Here is a 22545-nt window from a genome sequence, read left to right as displayed (position 1 = left end):
ATGTGTAACTGGACTACTTATTTAAATTGACACCAGATCCGGTGACGTTTGGGACATGGTTTGACCCCCTTAGGAAAGTGCTATCATCATGAAACGTTCTGATCACTTACAACTCAATAGATTCTACCTTCCTGTAACGTTTCAGCCTGATTGGTTCTTGTTTTCACACAAATGAACCCAGAATGATGTGAAATTGTGCTTCGTGCAACATAATTCTGGGTGCCATTTACAAACCATAAGTGCTAATGACTCCATTCCTTTTTGTGGTTGTAGGGGCTGTTGATTGGAGTACACTAAAACAAACCTGATCTCTCTAGGACATTCAGAAGCCAGGTTATAAGCCCACAAAAGTGTAACTGGACTACTTCTTTAAAGTGACACCAGATCCGGTGACATTTGGGACATGGTTTGACCCCCTTAGGAATGTGCGATCATCATGAAACGTTCAGATCACTTACAACTCAATAGATTCTACCTTCCTGTAGCGTTTCAGCCTGATTAGACCTTGTTTTCACACAAATGGACCCAGAATGATGTGAAATTGTGCTTCGTGCAACATAATTCTGGGTGTCATTTAAAAACCATAAGAGCTAATGACTCCATTCCTTTTTGGGGCAATAGGGGCTGTTGATTGGAGTACCTTAAAACAAACCTGACCTCTCTGAGACATTCAGAAGCCAAGTTGTAAGCCCCCAAAGGTGTGTTTGGAACCCCGCCTTTAAGGAACAAGTGATTCGGTGACCTTTATGACCTGATTTGACACCCTTAGGAATGTGCTATCATCATGAAACACAGGAATCATTTACAACTCAATAGATTCTACTTTTCTGTGACGTTTCAGCCTGATTGAAGCTTTTTTATGAGAAATGGACCCAGAATGATGTGAAATTGTGCTTCGTGCAACATAATTCTGGGTGCCATTTCAAAACCATAAGTGCTAATGACTCTATTCCTTTTTGTGGGTGTAGGGGCTGTTGATTGGTGTACAATAAAACAAACCTGATCTCTCTAGGAAATTCTGAAGCCAAGTTATAAGCCCACAAAGGTGTAACTGGACTACTTCTTTAAATTGACACCAGATCCGGTGACGTTTGGGACATGGTTTGACCCCCTTAGGAAAGTGCTATCATCATGACACGTTCAGATCACTTACAACTCAATAGATTCTACCTTCCTGTAACGTTTCAGCCTGACTGGTTCTTGTTTTCACACAAATGAACCCAGAATGATGTGAAATTGTGCTTCGTGCAACATAATTCTGGGTGCCATTTACAAACCATAAGTGCTAATGACTCCATTCCTTTTTGTGGTTGTAGGGGCTGTTGATTGGAGTACACTAAAACAAACCTGATCTCTCTAGGACATTCAGAAGCCAGGTTATAAGCCCACAAATGTGTAACTGGACTACTTATTTAAATTGACACCAGATCCGGTGACGTTTGGGACATGGTTTGACCCCCTTAGGAAAGTGCTATCATCATGAAACGTTCTGATCACTTACAACTCAATAGATTCTACCTTCCTGTAACGTTTCAGCCTGACTGGTTCTTTTTTTCACACAAATGAACCCAGAATGATGTGAAATTGTGCTTCGTGCAACATAATTCTGGGTGCCATTTACAAACCATAAGTGCTAATGACTCCATTCCTTTTTGTGGTTGTAGGGGCTGTTGATTGGAGTACACTAAAACAAACCTGATCTCTCTAGGACATTCAGAAGCCAGGTTATAAGCCCACAAATGTGTAACTGGACTACTTCTTTAAAGTGACACCAGATCCGGTGACCTTTGGGACATGGTTTGACCCCCTTAGGAATGTGCGATCATCATGAAACGTTCAGATGACTTACAACTCAATAGATTCTACCTTCCTGTAGCGTTTCAGCCTGATTAGACCTTGTTTTCACACAAATGGACCCAGAATGATGTGAAATTGTGCTTCGTGCAACATAATTCTGGGTGTGATTTAAAAACCATAAGAGCTAATGACTCCATTCCTTTTTGGGGCAATAGGGGCTGTTGATTGGAGTACCCTAAAACAAACCTGACCTCTCTGAGACATTCAGAAGCCAAGTTGTAAGCCCCCAAAGGTGTGTTTGGAACCCCGCCTTTAAGGAACAAGTGATTCGGTGACCTTTATGACCTGATTTGACACCCTTAGGAATGTGCTATCATCATGAAACACAGGAATCATTTACAACTCAATAGATTCTACTTTTCTGTGACGTTTCAGCCTGATTGAAGCTTTTTTATGAGAAATGGACCCAGAATGATGTGAAATTGTGCTTCGTGCAACATAATTCTGGGTGCCATTTAAAAACCATAAGTGCTAATGACTCAATTCCTTTTTGTGGTAATGGGGGCTGTTAATTGGAGTACTCTAAAACAAACCTTACCTCTCTAGGATATTCAGAAGCCAAGTTATAAGCCCACAAAGGTGTAACTGGACCACTTTAAAGTGACACCAGGCCCGGTGACGTTTGGGACATGGTTTGACCCCCTATAGGAATGTGCGATCATCATGAAACGTTCAGATCACTTACAACTCAATAGATTCTACCTTCTTGTAACGTTTAAGCCTGATTGGACTTTGTTTTCACACAAATGGACCCAGAATGATGTGAAATTGTGCTTCGTGCAACATAATTCTGGGTGCCATTTACAAACCATAAGTGCTAATGACTCCATTCCTTTTTGTGGTTGTAGGGGCTATTGATTGGAGTACACTAAAACAAACCTGATCTCTCTAGGGCATTCAGAAGCCAAGTTATAAGCCCACAAATGTGTAACTGGACTACTTCTTTAAATTGACGCCAGATCCGGTGACGTTTTGGACACGGTTTGACCCCCTTAGGAAAGTGCTATCATCATGACACGTTCAGATCACTTACAACTCAATAGATTCTACCTTCCTGTAACGTTTCAGCCTGATTGGACCTTGTTTTCACACAAATGAACCCAGAATGATGTGAAATTGTGCTTCGTGCAACATAATTCTGGGTGCCATTTAAAAACCATAAGTGCTAATGACTCCATTCCTTTTTGTGGTAATGGGGGCTGTTAACTGGAGTACTCTAAAACAAACCTGACCTCTCTAGGATCTTCAGAAGCCAAGTTATAAGCCCACAAAGGTGTAACTGGACTACTTCTTTAAAGTGACACCAGGCCCGGTGACCTTTGGGACATGGTTTGACCCCCTATAGGAATGTGTAATCATCATGAAACGTTCATATCACTTACAACTCAATAGATTCTACCTTCTTGTAACGTTTCAGCCTGATTGGACCTTGTTTTCACACAAATGGACCCAGAATGATGTGAAATTGTGCTTCGTGCAACATAATTCTGGGTGCCATTTACAAACCATAAGTGCTAATGACTCCATTTCTTTTTGAGGTTGTAGGGGCTGATGATTGGAGTACTCTAAAACAAACCTGACCTCTCTAGGATATTCAGAAGCCAAGTTATAAGCCCACAAATGTGTAACTGGACTACTTCTTTAAAGTGACACCAGGCCCGTGACCTTTGGGACATGGTTTGACCCCCTATAGGAATGTGTGATTATCATGAAACGTTCAGATCACTTACAACTCAATAGATTCTACCTTCTTGTAACGTTTCAGCCTGATTGGACCTTGTTTTGACACAAATGGACCCAGAATGATGTGAAATTGTGCTTTGTGCAACATAATTCTGGGTGCCATTTACAAACCATAAGTGCTAATGACTCCATTCCTTTTTGTGGTTGTAGGGGCTGTTAATTGGAGTACACTAAAATAACCCTGATCTCTCTAGGACATTCAGAAGCCAAGTTATAAGCCCACAAATGTGTAACTGGACTACTTATTTAAATTGACACCAGATCCGGTGACGTTTGGGACATGGTTTGACCCCCTTAGGAAAGTGCTATCATCATGAAACGTTCAGATCACTTACAACTCAATAGATTCTACCTTCCTGTAACGTTTCAGCCTGATTGGTTCTTGTTTTCACACAAATGAACCCAGAATGATGTGAAATTGTGCTTCGAGCAACATAATTCTGGGTGCCATTTACAAACCATAAGTGCTAAAGACTCCATTCCTTTTTGTGGTTGTAGGGGCTGTTGATTGGAGTACACTAAAACAAACCTGATCTCTCTAGGACATTCAGAAGCCAGGTTATAAGCCCACAAATGTGTAACTGGACTACTTCTTTAAAGTGACACCAGATCCGGTGATCTTTGGGACATGGTTTGACCCCCTTAGGAATGTGCGATCATCATGAAACGTTCAGATCACTTACAACTCAATAGATTCTACCTTCCTGTAGCGTTTCAGCCTGATTAGACCTTGTTTTCACACAAATGGACCCAGAATGATGTGAAATTGTGCTTCGTGCAACATAATTCTGGGTGTCATTTAAAAACCATAAGAGCTAATGACTCCATTCCTTTTTGGGGCAATAGGGGCTGTTGATTGGAGTAAACTAAAACAAACCTGACCTCTCTGAAACATTCAGAAGCCAAGTTGTAAGCCCCCAAAGGTGTGTTTGGAACGCCGCCTTTAAGGAACAAGTGATTCGGTGACCTTTATGACCTGATTTGACACCCTTAGGAATGTGCTATCATCATGAAACACAGGAATCATTTACAACTCAATAGATTCTACTTTTCTGTGACGTTTCAGCCTGATTGAAGCTTTTTTATGAGAAATGGACCCAGAATGATGTGAAATTGTGCTTCGTGCAACATAATTCTGGGTGCCATTTACAAACCATAAGTGCTATTGACTCCATTCCTTTTTGTGGTTGTAGGGGCTGTTGATTGGAGTACACTAAAACAAACCTGACCTCTCTAGGACATTCAGAAGCCAAGTTATAAGCCCACAAAGGTGTAACTGGACTACTTCTTTAAGGTGACACCAGGCCCGGTGACCTTTGGGACATGGTTTTACCCCCTATAGGAATGTGCGATCATCATGAATCGTTCAGATCACTTACAACTCAATTGATTCTACCTTCTTGTAACGTTTCAGCCTGATTGGACCTTGTTTTCACACAAATGGACCCAGAATGATGTGAAATTGTGCTTCGTGCAACAGTATTCTGGGTGCCATTAACAAACCATAAGTGCTAATGACTCCATTCCTTTGTGTGGTTGTAGGTGCTGTTTATTGGAGTACACTAAAACAAACCTGATCCCTCTAGGACATTCAGAAGCCAAGTTATAAGCCCACAAATGTGTAACTGGACCACTTCTTTAAAATGACACCAGATCCGGTGACCTTTGGGACATGGTTTGACCCCCTTAGGAAAGTGCTATCATCATGAAACGTTCAGATCACTTACAACTCAATAGATTCTACCTTCCTGTAACGTTTCAGCCTGATTGGACCTTGTTTTCACACAAATGAACCCAGATTGATGTGAAATTGTTCTTCGTGCAACATAATTCTGGGTGCGATTTAAAAACCATAAGTGCTAATGACTCCATTCCTTTTTGTGGTTGTAGGGGCTGTTAATTGGAGTACTCTAAAACAAACCTGACCTCTCTAGGACATTCAGAAGCCAAGTTATAAGCCCACAAATGTGTAACTGGACTACTTCTTTAAAGTGACACCAGGCCCTGTGACCATTGGGACATGGTTTTACCCCCTATAGGAATGTGCGATCATCATGAAACATTCAGATCACTTCCAACTCAATAGATTCTACCTTCTTGTAACGTTTCAGCCTGATTGGACCCTGTTTTCACACAAATGGACCCAGAATGATGTGAAATTGTGCTTCGTGCAACATAATTCTGGGTGCCATTTACAAACCATAAGTGCTAATGACTCCATTCCTTTTAGTGGTAATGGGGGCTGTTAATTGGAGTACTCTAAAACAAATCTGACCTCTCTAGGACATTCAGAAGCCAAGTTATAAGCCCACAAATGTGTAACTGGACTACTTCTTTAAATTGACACCAGATCCAGTGACGTTTGGGACATGGTTTGACCCCCTTAGCAAAGTGCTATCATCATGAAACGTTCAGATCACTTACAACTCAATAGATTCTACCTTCCTATAACGTTTCAGCCTGATTGGACCTTGTTTTCACACAAATGAACCCAGAATGATGTGAAATTGTGCTTCGTGCAACATAATTCCGGGTGCCATTTAAAAACCATAAGTGCTAATGACTGCATTCCTTTTTGTGGTTGTAGGGGCTGTTGTTTGGAGTACATTAAAACAAACCTGACCTCTCTAGGATATTCAGAAGCCAAGTTATAAGCCCAAAAAGGTGTAAATTGACTACTTCTTTAAAGTGACACCAGGCCCGGTGACCTTTGGGACATGGTTTGACCCCCTATAGGAATGTGCGATCATCATGAAACGTTCAGATCACTTACAACTCAATAGATTCTACCTTCCTGTAAAGTTTCAGCCAGATTGGACCTTGTTTTGACACAAATGGACCCAGAATGATGTGAAATTGTGCTTCGTGCAACATAATTCTGGGTGCCATTTACAAACCATAAGTGCTAATGACTCCATTCCTTTTTGTGGTTGTAGGGGCTGTTAATTGGAGTACACTAAAATAACCCTGATCTCTCTAGGACATTCAGAAGCCAAGTTATAAGCCCACAAATGTGTAACTGGACTACTTATTTAAATTGACACCAGATCCGGTGACGTTTGGGACATGGTTTGACCCCCTTAGGAAAGTGCTATCATCATGAAACGTTCTGATCACTTACAACTCAATAGATTCTACCTTCCTGTAACGTTTCAGCCTGATTGGTTCTTGTTTTCACACAAATGAACCCAGAATGATGTGAAATTGTGCTTCGTGCAACATAATTCTGGGTGCCATTTACAAACCATAAGTGCTAATGACTCCATTCCTTTTTGTGGTTGTAGGGGCTGTTGATTGGAGTACACTAAAACAAACCTGATCTCTCTAGGACATTCAGAAGCCAGGTTATAAGCCCACAAAAGTGTAACTGGACTACTTCTTTAAAGTGACACCAGATCCGGTGACCTTTGGGACATGGTTTGACCCCCTTAGGAATGTGCGATCATCATGAAACGTTCAGATCACTTACAACTCAATAGATTCTACCTTCCTGTAGCGTTTCAGCCTGATTAGACCTTGTTTTCACACAAATGGACCCAGAATGATGTGAAATTGTGCTTCGTGCAACATAATTCTGGGTGTCATTTAAAAACCATAAGAGCTAATGACTCCATTCCTTTTTGGGGCAATAGGGGCTGTTGATTGGAGTACCTTAAAACAAACCTGACCTCTCTGAGACATTCAGAAGCCAAGTTGTAAGCCCCCAAAGGTGTGTTTGGAACCCCGCCTTTAAGGAACAAGTGATTCGGTGACCTTTATGACCTGATTTGACACCCTTAGGAATGTGCTATCATCATGAAACACAGGAATCATTTACAACTCAATAGATTCTACTTTTCTGTGACGTTTCAGCCTGATTGAAGCTTTTTTATGAGAAATGGACCCAGAATGATGTGAAATTGTGCTTCGTGCAACATAATTCTGGGTGCCATTTCAAAACCATAAGTGCTAATGACTCTATTCCTTTTTGTGGGTGTAGGGGCTGTTGATTGGAGTACAATAAAACAAACCTGATCTCTCTAGGAAATTCTGAAGCCAAGTTATAAGCCCACAAAGGTGTAACTGGACTACTTCTTTAAAGTGACACCAGGCCCTGTGACCTTTGGGACATGGTTTGACCCCCTAGAGGAATGTGCGATCGTCATGAAACGTTCAGATCACTTACAACTCAATAGTTTCTACCTTATTGTAACGTTTCAGCCTGATTGGACCTTGTTTTCACACAAATGGACCCAGAAGGATGTGAAATTGTGCTTCATGCAACATAATTCTGCGTGCCATTTAAAAACCATAAGTGCTAATGACTCCATTCCTTTTTGGGGAAATGGGGGCTGTTAAATGGAGTACTCTAAAACAAACCTGACCTTTTTAGGATATTCAGAAGCCAAGTTATAAGCCAACAAAGGTGTAACTGGACTACTTCTTTAAAGTGACACCAGGCCCGGTGACCTTTGGGACATGGTTTTACCCCCTATAGGAATGTGCGATCATCATGAAACGTTCAGATCACTTACAGCTCAGTAGATTCTACCTTCCTGTAACGTTTCAGCCTGATTGGACCTTGTTTTCACACAAATGGACCCAGAATGATGTGAAATTTTGCTTCGTGCAACATAATTCTGGGTGCCATTTAAAAACCATAAGTGCTAATGACTCCATTCCTTTTTGTGGTTGTAGGGGCTGTTGATTGGAGTACATTAAAACAAACCTGACCTCTCTAGGATATTCAGAAGCCAAGTTATAAACCCACAAAGGTGTAACTGGACTACTTCTTTGAAGTGACACCAGGCCCGGTGACCTTTGGGACATGGTTTGACCCCCTATAGGAATGTGCGATCATCATGAAACGTTCAGATCATTTACAACTCAATAGTTTCTACCTTCTTGTAACAATTCAGCCTGATTGGACCTTGTTTTCACACAAATGGACCCAGAATGATGTGAAATTGTGCTTCGTGCAACATAATTCCGGGTGCCATTTACAAACCATAAGGGCTGTTTATTGGAGTACACTAAAACAAACCTGATCTCTCTAGGAAATTCAGAAGCCAAGTTATAAGCCCACAAATGTGTAACTGGACTACTTCTTTAAATTGACAACAGATCCGGTGACCTTTGGGACATGGTTTGAGCCCCTTAGGAAAGTGCTATCATCATGAAACGTTCAGATCACTTACAACTCAATAGATTCTACCTTCCTGTAACGTTTCTGCCTGATTGGACCTTGTTTTCACACAAATGAACCCAGAATGATGTGAAATTGTGCTTCGTGCAACATAATTCTGGGTGCCATTTAAAAACCATAAGTGCTAATGACTCCATTCCTTTTTGGGGTAATGGGGGCTGTTAATTGGAGTACTCTAAATCAAACCTGACCTCTCTAGGATATTCAGAAGCCAAGTTATAAGACCACAAAGGTGTAACTGGACTACTTCTTTAAATTGACACCAGATCCGGTGACCTTTGGGACATGGTTTGACCCCCTTAGGAAAGTGCTATCATCATGAAACGTTCAGATCACTTACAACTCAATAGATTCTACGTTCCTGTAACATTTCAGCCTGATTGGACCTTGTTTTCACACAAATGGACCCAGAATGATGTGAAATTGTGCTTCGTGCAACATAATTCTGGGTGCCATTTAAAAACCATAAGTGCTAATGACTCCATTTCTTTTTGAGGTTGTAGGGGCTGATGATTGGAGTACACTAAAACAAACCTGATCTCTCTAGGACATTCAGAAGCCAAGTTATAAGCCCACAAATATGTAACTGGACTACTTCTTTAAAGTGACACCAGGCCCTGTGACCTTTGGGACATGGTTTTACCCGCTATTGGAATGTGCGATCATCATGAAACGTTCAGATCACTTACAACTCAATAGATTCTACCTTCCTGTAACGTTTCAGCCTGAGTGGACCTTGTTTTCACACAAAAGAACCCAGAATGATGTGAAATTGTGCTTCGTGCAACATAATTCTGGGTGCCATTTAAAAACCATAAGTGCTAATGACTCCATTCCTTTTTGTGGTAATGGGGGCTGTTAATTGGAGTACTCTAAAACAAACCTGACCTCTCTAGGATATTCAGAAGCCAAGTTATAAGCCCACAAAGGTGTAACTGGACTACTTCTTTAAAGTGACACCAGGCCCGGTGACCTTTGGGACATGGTTCGACCCCCTATAGGAATGTGCAGTCATCATGAAACGTTCATATCACTTACAACTCAATAGATTCTACCTTCTTGTAACGTTTCAGCCTGATTGGACCTTGTTTTCACACAAATGGACCCAGAATGATGTGAAATTGTGCTTCGTGCAACATAATTCTGGGTGCCATTTACAAACCATAAGTGCTAATGACTCCATTCATTTTTGTGGTTGTAGGGGCTGTTGATTGGAGTACACTAAAACAACCCTGATCTCTCTAGGACATTCAGAAGCCAAGTTATAAGCCCACAAATGTGTAACTGGACTACTTCTTTAAATTGACACCAGATCCGGTGACCTTTGGGACATGGTTTGACCCCCTTAGGAAAGTGCTAAAATCATGAAACATTCAGATCACTTACAACTCAATAGATTCTACCTTCCTGTAACGTTTCTGCCTGATTGGACCTTGTTTTCACACAAATGAACCCAGAATGATGTGAAATTGTGCTTCGTGCAACATAATTCTGGGTGCCATTTAAAAACAATAAGTGCTAATGACTCCATTCCTTTTTGGGGTAATGGGGGCTGTTAATTGGAGTACTCTAAAACAAACCTGACCTCTCTAGGATATTCAGAAGCCAAGTTATAAGCCCACAAATGTGTAACTGGACTACTTCTTTAAATTGACACCAGATCCGGTGACCTTTGGGACATGGTTTGACCCCCTTAGGAAAGTGCTATCATCATGAAACGTTCAGATCACTTACAACTCAATAGATTCTACCTTCTTGTAACGTTTCAGCCTGATTGGACCTTGTTTTGACACAAATGGACCCAGAATGATGTGAAATTGTGCTTCGTGCAACATAATTCTGGGTGCCATTTACAAACCATAAGTGCTAATGACTCCATTCCTTTTTGTGGTTGTAGGGGCTGTTGATTGGAGTACACTAAAACAACCCTGATCTCTCTAGGACATTCAGAAGCCAACTTATAAGCCCACAAATGTGTAACTGGACTACTTATTTAAATTGACACCAGATCCGGTGACGTTTGGGACATGGTTTGACCCCCTTAGGAAAGTGCTATCATCATGAAACGTTCTGATCACTTACAACTCAATAGATTCTACCTTCCTGTAACATTTCAGCCTGATTGGTTCTTGTTTTCACACAAATGAACCCAGAATGATGTGAAATTGTGCTTCGTGCAACATAATTCTGGGTGCCATTTACAAACCATAAGTGCTAATGACTCCATTCCTTTTTGTGGTTGTAGGGGCTGTTGATTGGAGTACACTAAAATAAACCTGATCTCTCTAGGATATTCAGAAGCCAAGTTATAAGCCCACAAATGTGTAACTGGACTACTTCTTTAAAGTGACACCAGATCCGGTGACCTTTGGGACATGAATTGACCCCCTTAGGAATGTGCGATCATCATGAAACGTTCAGATCACTTACAACTCAATAGATTCTACCTTCCTGTAGCGTTTCAGCCTGATTGGACCTTGTTTTCACACAAATGGACCCAGAATGATGTAAAATTGTGCTTCGTGCAACATAATTCTGGGTGTCATTTAAAAACCATAAGAGCTAATGACTCCATTCCTTTTTGGGGCAATAGGGGCTGTTGATTGGAGTACCCTAAAACAAACCTGACCTCTCTAGGATATTCAGAAGCCAAGTAATAAGCCCACAAAGGTGTAAATGGACTACTTCTTTAAATTGACACCAGATCCGGTGACGTTTGGGACATGGTTTGACCCCCATAGGAAAGTGCTATCATCATGAAACGTTCAGATCACTTACAACTCAATAGATTCTACCTTCCTGTAACGTTTCAGCCTGATTGGACCTTGTTTTCACAGAAATGCACCCAGAATGATGTGAAATTGTGCTTCGTGCAACATAATTCTGGGTGCCATTTAAAAACCATAAGTGCTAATGACTCCATTCCATTTTGGGGTAATGGGGGCTGTTAATTGGAGTACACTAAAACAAACCTGACCTCTCTAGGATATTCAGAAGCCAAGTTATAAGCCCACAAATGTGTAACTGGACTACTTCTTTAAAGTGACACCAGGCCCGGTGACCTTTGGGACATGGTTTGACCCCCTATAGGAATGTGTTATTATCATGAAACGTTCAGATCACTTACAACTCAATAGATTCTACCTTCTTGTAACGTTTCAGCCTGATTGGACCTTGTTTTCACACAAATGGACCCAGAATGATGTGAAATTGTGCTTCGTGCAACATAATTCTGGGTGCCATTTACAAACCATAAGTGCTAATGACTCCATTCCTTTTTGTGGTTGTAGGGGCTGTTGATTGGATAACACTAAAACAAACATGATCTCTCTAGGACATTCAGAAGCCAAGTTATAAGCCCACAAATGTGTAACTGGACTACTTCTTTAAATTGACGCCAGATCCGGTGACGTTTTGGACATGGTTTGACCCCCTTAGGAAAGTGCTATCATCATGAAACGTTCAGATCACCTACAACTCAATAGATTCTACCTTCCTGTAAAGTTTCAGCCTGATTGGACCTTGTTTTCACACAAATTAACCCAGAATGATGTGAAATTGTGCTTAGTGCAACATAATTCTGGGTGCCATTTACAAACCATAAGTGCTAATGACTCAATTCCCTTTTGTGGTTGTAGGGCCTGTTGATTGGAGTACACTAAAACAAACCTGATCTCTCTAGGACATTCAGAAGCCAAGTTATAAGCCCACAAAGGTGTAACTGGACTACTTATTTAAATTGACACCAGATCCGGTGACGTTTGGGACATGGTTTGACCCCCTTAGGAAAGTGCTATCATCATTAAACGTTCTGAACACTTACAACTCAATAGATTCTACCTTCCTGTAACGTTTCAGCCTGATTGGTTCTTGTTTTCACACAAATGAACCTAGAATGATTTGAAATTGTGCTTCGTGCAACATAATTCTGGGTGCCATTTTCAAACCATAAGTGGTAATGACTCCATTCCTTTTTGTGGTTGTAGGGGCTGTTGATTGGAGTACACTAAAATAAACCTGATCTCTCTAGGACATTCAGAAGCCAAGTTATAAGCCCACAAATGTGTAACTGGACTACTTCTTTAAAGTGACACCAGATCCGGTGACCTTTGGGACATGGTTTGACCCCTTTAGGAATGCGCGATCATCATGAAACGTTCAGATCACTTACAACTCAATAGATTCTACCTTCCTGTAGCGTTTCAGCCTGATTGGACCTTGTTTTCACACAAATGGACCCAGAATGATGTAAAATTGTGGTTCGTGCAACATAATTCTGGGTGTCATTTAAAAACCATAAGAGCTAATGACTCCATTCCTTTTTGGGGCAATAGGGGCTGTTGATTGGAGTACCCTAAAACAAACCTGACCTCTCTAGGATATTCAGAAGCCAAGTTATAAGCCCACAAAGGTGTAAATGGACTACTTCTTTAAATTGACACCAGATCCGGTGACGTTTGGGACATGGTTTGACCCCCATAGGAAAGTGCTATCATCATGAAACGTTCAGATCACTTACAACTCAATAGATTCTACCTTCCTGTAACGTTTCAGCCTGATTGGACCTTGTTTTCACACAAATGGACCCAGAATGATGTGAAATTGTGCTTCGTGCAACATAATTCTGGGTGCCATTTAAAAACCATAAGTGCTAATGACTCCATTCCTTTTTGGGGTAATGGGGGCTGTTAATTGGAGTACACTAAAACAAACCTGACCTCTCTAGGATATTCAGAAGCCAAGTTATAAGCCCACAAATGTGTAACTGGACTACTTCTTTAAAGTGACACCAGGCCCGGTGACCTTTGGGACATGGTTTGACCCCCTATAGGAATGTGTTATTATCATGAAACGTTCAGATCACTTACAACTCAATAGATTCTACCTTCTTGTAACGTTTCAGCCTGATTGGACCTTGTTTTCACACAAATGGACCCAGAATGATGTGAAATTGTGCTTCGTGCAACATAATTCTGGGTGCCATTTACAAACCATAAGTGCCAATGACTCCATTCCTTTTTGTGGTTGTAGGGGCTGTTGATTGGAGTACACTAAAACAAACCTGACCTCTCTAGGAAATTCAAAAGCCAAGTTATAAGCCCACAAATGTGTAACTGGACTACTTCTTTAAAGTGACACCAGGCCCGGTGACCTTTGGGACATGGTTTGACCCCCTATAGGAATGTGCGATCATCATGAAACGTTCAGATCACTTACAACTCAATAGATTCTACCTTCTTGTAACGTTTCAGCCTGATTGGACCTTGTTTTCACACAAATGGACCCAGAATGATGTGAAATTGTGCTTCGTGCAACATAATTCTGGGTGCCATTTACAAACCATAAGTGCTAATGACTCCATTCCTTTTTGTGGTTGTAGGGGCTGTTGATTGGAGTACACTAAAACAAACATGATCTCTCTAGGACATTCAGAGGCCAAGTTATAAGCCCACAAATGTGTAACTGGACTACTTCTTTAAATTGACGCCAGATCCGGTGACGTTTTGGACATGGTTTGACCCCCTTAGGAAAGTGCTATCATCATGAAACGTTCAGATCACCTACAACTCAATAGATTCTACCTTCCTGTGAAGTTTCAGCCTGATTGGACCTTGTTTTCACACAAATGAACCCAGAATGATGTGAAATTGTGCTTAGTGCAACATAATTCTGGGTGCCATTTACAAACCATAAGTGCTAATGACTCCATTCCTTTTTGTGGTTGTAGGGGCTGTTGATTGGAGTACACTAAAACAAACATGATCTCTCTAGGACATTCAGAAGCCAAGTTATAAGCCCACAAATGTGTAACTGGACTACTTCTTTAAATTGACGCCAGATCCGGTGACGTTTTGGACATGGTTTGACCCCCTTAGGAAAGTGCTATCATCATGAAACGTTCAGATCACCTACAACTCAATAGATTCTACCTTCCTGTAAAGTTTCAGCCTGATTGGACCTTGTTTTCACACAAATTAACCCAGAATGATGTGAAATTGTGCTTAGTGCAACATAATTCTGGGTGCCATTTACAAACCATAAGTGCTAATGACTCAATTCCCTTTTGTGGTTGTAGGGCCTGTTGATTGGAGTACACTAAAACAAACCTGATCTCTCTAGGACATTCAGAAGCCAAGTTATAAGCCCACAAAGGTGTAACTGGACTACTTATTTAAATTGACACCAGATCCGGTGACGTTTGGGACATGGTTTGACCCCCTTAGGAAAGTGCTATCATCATTAAACGTTCTGAACACTTACAACTCAATAGATTCTACCTTCCTGTAACGTTTCAGCCTGATTGGTTCTTGTTTTCACACAAATGAACCTAGAATGATTTGAAATTGTGCTTCGTGCAACATAATTCTGGGTGCCATTTTCAAACCATAAGTGGTAATGACTCCATTCCTTTTTGTGGTTGTAGGGGCTGTTGATTGGAGTACACTAAAATAAACCTGATCTCTCTAGGACATTCAGAAGCCAAGTTATAAGCCCACAAATGTGTAACTGGACTACTTCTTTAAAGTGACACCAGATCCGGTGACCTTTGGGACATGGTTTGACCCCTTTAGGAATGCGCGATCATCATGAAACGTTCAGATCACTTACAACTCAATAGATTCTACCTTCCTGTAGCGTTTCAGCCTGATTGGACCTTGTTTTCACACAAATGGACCCAGAATGATGTAAAATTGTGGTTCGTGCAACATAATTCTGGGTGTCATTTAAAAACCATAAGAGCTAATGACTCCATTCCTTTTTGGGGCAATAGGGGCTGTTGATTGGAGTACCCTAAAACAAACCTGACCTCTCTAGGATATTCAGAAGCCAAGTTATAAGCCCACAAAGGTGTAAATGGACTACTTCTTTAAATTGACACCAGATCCGGTGACGTTTGGGACATGGTTTGACCCCCATAGGAAAGTGCTATCATCATGAAACGTTCAGATCACTTACAACTCAATAGATTCTACCTTCCTGTAACGTTTCAGCCTGATTGGACCTTGTTTTCACACAAATGGACCCAGAATGATGTGAAATTGTGCTTCGTGCAACATAATTCTGGGTGCCATTTAAAAACCATAAGTGCTAATGACTCCATTCCTTTTTGGGGTAATGGGGGCTGTTAATTGGAGTACACTAAAACAAACCTGACCTCTCTAGGATATTCAGAAGCCAAGTTATAAGCCCACAAATGTGTAACTGGACTACTTCTTTAAAGTGACACCAGGCCCGGTGACCTTTGGGACATGGTTTGACCCCCTATAGGAATGTGTTATTATCATGAAACGTTCAGATCACTTACAACTCAATAGATTCTACCTTCTTGTAACGTTTCAGCCTGATTGGACCTTGTTTTCACACAAATGGACCCAGAATGATGTGAAATTGTGCTTCGTGCAACATAATTCTGGGTGCCATTTACAAACCATAAGTGCTAATGACTCCATTCCTTTTTGTGGTTGTAGGGGCTGTTGATTGGAGTACAGTAAAACAAACCTGACCTCTCTAGGAAATTCAAAAGCCAAGTTATAAGCCCACAAATGTGTAACTGGACTACTTCTTTAAAGTGACACCAGGCCCGGTGACCTTTGGGACATGGTTTGACCCCCTATAGGAATGTGTGATCATCATGAAACGTTCAGATCACTTACAACTCAATAGATTCTACCTTCTTGTAACGTTTCAGCCTGATTGGACCTTGTTTTCACACAAATGGACCCAGAATGATGTGAAATTGTGCTTCGTGCAACATAATTCTGGGTGCCATTTACAAACCATAAGTGCTAATGACTCCATTCCTTTTTGTGGTTGTAGGGGCTGTTGATTGGAGTACACTAAAACAAACATGATCTCTCTAGGACATTCAGAGGCCAAGTTATAAGCCCACAAATGTGTAACTGGACTACTTCTTTAAATTGACGCCAGATCCGGTGACGTTTTGGACATGGTTTGACCCCCTTAGGAAAGTGCTATCATCATGAAACGTTCAGATCACCTACAACTCAATAGATTCTACCTTCCTGTGAAGTTTCAGCCTGATTGGACCTTGTTTTCGCATAAATGAACCCAGAATGATGTGAAATTGTGCTTAGTGCAACATAATTCTGGGTGCCATTTACAAACCATAAGTGCTAATGACTCAATTCCCTTTTGTGGTTGTAGGGCCTGTTGATTGGAGTACACTAAAACAAACCTGATCTCTCTAGGACATTCAGAAGCCAAGTTATAAGCCCACAAATGTGTAACTGGACTACTTATTTAAATTGACACCAGATCCGGTGACGTTTGGGACATGGTTTGACCCCCTTAGGAAAGTGCTATCATCATTAAACGTTCTGAACACTTACAACTCAATAGATTCTACCTTCCTGTAACGTTTCAGCCTGATTGGTTCTTGTTTTCACACAAATGAACCTAGAATGATTTGAAATTGTGCTTCGTGCAACATAATTCTGGGTGCCATTTTCAAACCATAAGTGGTAATGACTCCATTCCTTTTTGTGGTTATAGGGGCTGTTGATTGGAGTACACTAAAATAAACCTGATCTCTCTAGGACATTCAGAAGCCAAGTTATAAGCCCACAAATGTGTAACTGGACTACTTCTTTAAAGTGACACCAGATCCGGTGACCTTTGGGACATGGTTTGACCCCTTTAGGAATAAGCGATCATCATGAAACGTTCAGATCACTTACAACTCAATAGATTCTACCTTCCTGTAGCGTTTCAGCCTGATTGGACCTTGTTTTCACACAAATGGACCCAGAATGATGTTAAATTGTGCTTCGTGCAACATAATTCTGGGTGCCATTTAAAAACCATAAGTGCTAATGACTCCATTCCTTTTTGGGGTAATGGGGGCTGTTAATTGGAGTACACTAAAACAAACCTGACCTCTCTAGGATATTCAGAAGCCAAGTTATAAGCCCACAAATGTGTAACTGGACTACTTCTTTAAAGTGACACCAGGCCCGGTGACCTTTGGGACATGGTTTGACCCCCTATAGGAATGTGTTATTATCATGAAACGTTCAGATCGCTTACAACTCAATAGATTCTACCTTCTTGTAACGTTTCAGCCTGATTGGACCTTGTTTTCACACAAATGGACCCAGAATGATGTGAAATTGTGCTTCGTGCAACATAATTCTGGGTGCCATTTACAAACCATAAGTGCTAATGACTCCATTCCTTTTTGTGGTTGTAGGGGCTGTTGATTGGAGTACACTAAAACAAACCTGACCTCTCTAGGACATTCAAAAGCCAAGTTATAAGCCCACAAATGTGTAACTGGACTACTTCTTTAAAGTGACACCAGGCCCGGTGACCTTTGGGACATGGTTTGACCCCCTATAGGAATGTGCGATCATCATGAAATGTTCAGATCACTTACAACTCAATAGATTCTACCTTCTTGTAACGTTTCAGCCTGATTGGACCTTGTTTTCACACAAATGGACCCAGAATGATGTGAAATTGTGCTTCGTGCAACATAATTCTGGGTGCCATTTACAAACCATAAGTGCTAATGACTCCATTCCTTTTTGTAGTTGTAGGGGCTGTTGATTGGAGTACACTAAAACAAACATGATCTCTCTAGGACATTCAGAAGCCAAGTTATAAGCCCACAAATGTGTAACTGGACTACTTCTTTAAATTGACGCCAGATCCGGTGACGTTTTGGACATGGTTTGACCCCCTTAGGAAAGTGCTATCATCATGAAACGTTCAGATCACCTACAACTCAATAGATTCTACCTTCCTGTGAAGTTTCAGCCTGATTGGACCTTGTTTTCACACAAATGAACCCAGAATGATGTGAAATTGTGCCTAGTGCAACATAATTCTGGGTGCCATTTACAAACCATAAGTGCTAATGACTCAATTCCCTTTTGTGGTTGTAGGGGCTGTTGATTGGATAACACTAAAACAAACATGATCTCTCTAGGACATTCAGAAGCCAAGTTATAAGCCCACAAATGTGTAACTGGACTACTTCTTTAAATTGACGCCAGATCCGGTGACGTTTTGGACATGGTTTGACCCCCTTAGGAAAGTGCTATCATCATGAAACGTTCAGATCACCTACAACTCAATAGATTCTACCTTCCTGTAAAGTTTCAGCCTGATTGGACCTTGTTTTCACACAAATTAACCCAGAATGATGTGAAATTGTGCTTAGTGCAACATAATTCTGGGTGCCATTTACAAACCATAAGTGCTAATGACTCAATTCCCTTTTGTGGTTGTAGGGCCTGTTGATTGGAGTACACTAAAACAAACCTGATCTCTCTAGGACATTCAGAAGCCAAGTTATAAGCCCACAAAGGTGTAACTGGACTACTTATTTAAATTGACACCAGATCCGGTGACGTTTGGGACATGGTTTGACCCCCTTAGGAAAGTGCTATCATCATTAAACGTTCTGAACACTTACAACTCAATAGATTCTACCTTCCTGTAACGTTTCAGCCTGATTGGTTCTTGTTTTCACACAAATGAACCTAGAATGATTTGAAATTGTGCTTCGTGCAACATAATTCTGGGTGCCATTTTCAAACCATAAGTGGTAATGACTCCATTCCTTTTTGTGGTTGTAGGGGCTGTTGATTGGAGTACACTAAAATAAACCTGATCTCTCTAGGACATTCAGAAGCCAAGTTATAAGCCCACAAATGTGTAACTGGACTACTTCTTTAAAGTGACACCAGATCCGGTGACCTTTGGGACATGGTTTGACCCCTTTAGGAATGCGCGATCATCATGAAACGTTCAGATCACTTACAACTCAATAGATTCTACCTTCCTGTAGCGTTTCAGCCTGATTGGACCTTGTTTTCACACAAATGGACCCAGAATGATGTAAAATTGTGGTTCGTGCAACATAATTCTGGGTGTCATTTAAAAACCATAAGAGCTAATGACTCCATTCCTTTTTGGGGCAATAGGGGCTGTTGATTGGAGTACCCTAAAACAAACCTGACCTCTCTAGGATATTCAGAAGCCAAGTTATAAGCCCACAAAGGTGTAAATGGACTACTTCTTTAAATTGACACCAGATCCGGTGACGTTTGGGACATGGTTTGACCCCCATAGGAAAGTGCTATCATCATGAAACGTTCAAATCACTTACAACTCAATAGATTCTACCTTCCTGTAACGTTTCAGCCTGATTGGACCTTGTTTTCACACAAATGGACCCAGAATGATGTGAAATTGTGCTTCGTGCAACATAATTCTGGGTGCCATTTAAAAACCATAAGTGCTAATGACTCCATTCCTTTTTGGGGTAATGGGGGCTGTTAATTGGAGTACACTAAAACAAACCTGACCTCTCTAGGATATTCAGAAGCCAAGTTATAAGCCCACAAATGTGTAACTGGACTACTTCTTTAAAGTGACACCAGGCCCGGTGACCTTTGGGACATGGTTTGACCCCCTATAGGAATGTGTTATTATCATGAAACGTTCAGATCACTTACAACTCAATAGATTCTACCTTCTTGTAACGTTTCAGCCTGATTGGACCTTGTTTTCACACAAATGGACCCAGAATGATGTGAAATTGTGCTTCGTGCAACATAATTCTGGGTGCCATTTACAAACCATAAGTGCCAATGACTCCATTCCTTTTTGTGGTTGTAGGGGCTGTTGATTGGAGTACACTAAAACAAACCTGACCTCTCTAGGAAATTCAAAAGCCAAGTTATAAGCCCACAAATGTGTAACTGGACTACTTCTTTAAAGTGACACCAGGCCCGGTGACCTTTGGGACATGGTTTGACCCCCTATAGGAATGTGCGATCATCATGAAACGTTCAGATCACTTACAACTCAATAGATTCTACCTTCTTGTAACGTTTCAGCCTGATTGGACCTTGTTTTCACACAAATGGACCCAGAATGATGTGAAATTGTGCTTCGTGCAACATAATTCTGGGTGCCATTTACAAACCATAAGTGCTAATGACTCCATTCCTTTTTGTGGTTGTAGGGGCTGTTGATTGGAGTACACTAAAACAAACATGATCTCTCTAGGACATTCAGAGGCCAAGTTATAAGCCCACAAATGTGTAACTGGACTACTTCTTTAAATTGACGCCAGATCCGGTGACGTTTTGGACATGGTTTGACCCCCTTAGGAAAGTGCTATCATCATGAAACGTTCAGATCACCTACAACTCAATAGATTCTACCTTCCTGTGAAGTTTCAGCCTGATTGGACCTTGTTTTCACACAAATGAACCCAGAATGATGTGAAATTGTGCTTAGTGCAACATAATTCTGGGTGCCATTTACAAACCATAAGTGCTAATGACTCCATTCCTTTTTGTGGTTGTAGGGGCTGTTGATTGGAGTACACTAAAACAAACATGATCTCTCTAGGACATTCAGAAGCCAAGTTATAAGCCCACAAATGTGTAACTGGACTACTTCTTTAAATTGACGCCAGATCCGGTGACGTTTTGGACATGGTTTGACCCCCTTAGGAAAGTGCTATCATCATGAAACGTTCAGATCACCTACAACTCAATAGATTCTACCTTCCTGTAAAGTTTCAGCCTGATTGGACCTTGTTTTCACACAAATTAACCCAGAATGATGTGAAATTGTGCTTAGTGCAACATAATTCTGGGTGCCATTTACAAACCATAAGTGCTAATGACTCAATTCCCTTTTGTGGTTGTAGGGCCTGTTGATTGGAGTACACTAAAACAAACCTGATCTCTCTAGGACATTCAGAAGCCAAGTTATAAGCCCACAAAGGTGTAACTGGACTACTTATTTAAATTGACACCAGATCCGGTGACGTTTGGGACATGGTTTGACCCCCTTAGGAAAGTGCTATCATCATTAAACGTTCTGAACACTTACAACTCAATAGATTCTACCTTCCTGTAACGTTTCAGCCTGATTGGTTCTTGTTTTCACACAAATGAACCTAGAATGATTTGAAATTGTGCTTCGTGCAACATAATTCTGGGTGCCATTTTCAAACCATAAGTGGTAATGACTCCATTCCTTTTTGTGGTTGTAGGGGCTGTTGATTGGAGTACACTAAAATAAACCTGATCTCTCTAGGACATTCAGAAGCCAAGTTATAAGCCCACAAATGTGTAACTGGACTACTTCTTTAAAGTGACACCAGATCCGGTGACCTTTGGGACATGGTTTGACCCCTTTAGGAATGCGCGATCATCATGAAACGTTCAGATCACTTACAACTCAATAGATTCTACCTTCCTGTAGCGTTTCAGCCTGATTGGACCTTGTTTTCACACAAATGGACCCAGAATGATGTAAAATTGTGGTTCGTGCAACATAATTCTGGGTGTCATTTAAAAACCATAAGAGCTAATGACTCCATTCCTTTTTGGGGCAATAGGGGCTGTTGATTGGAGTACCCTAAAACAAACCTGACCTCTCTAGGATATTCAGAAGCCAAGTTATAAGCCCACAAAGGTGTAAATGGACTACTTCTTTAAATTGACACCAGATCCGGTGACGTTTGGGACATGGTTTGACCCCCATAGGAAAGTGCTATCATCATGAAACGTTCAGATCACTTACAACTCAATAGATTCTACCTTCCTGTAACGTTTCAGCCTGATTGGACCTTGTTTTCACACAAATGGACCCAGAATGATGTGAAATTGTGCTTCGTGCAACATAATTCTGGGTGCCATTTAAAAACCATAAGTGCTAATGACTCCATTCCTTTTTGGGGTAATGGGGGCTGTTAATTGGAGTACACT

Source organism: Nothobranchius furzeri, chromosome 8 (genome assembly GCF_043380555.1).
Source record: "Nothobranchius furzeri strain GRZ-AD chromosome 8, NfurGRZ-RIMD1, whole genome shotgun sequence".
NCBI classification, from domain to species: domain Eukaryota; kingdom Metazoa; phylum Chordata; class Actinopteri; order Cyprinodontiformes; family Nothobranchiidae; genus Nothobranchius; species Nothobranchius furzeri.
Note: the sequence above shows the minus strand (reverse complement) of the source record.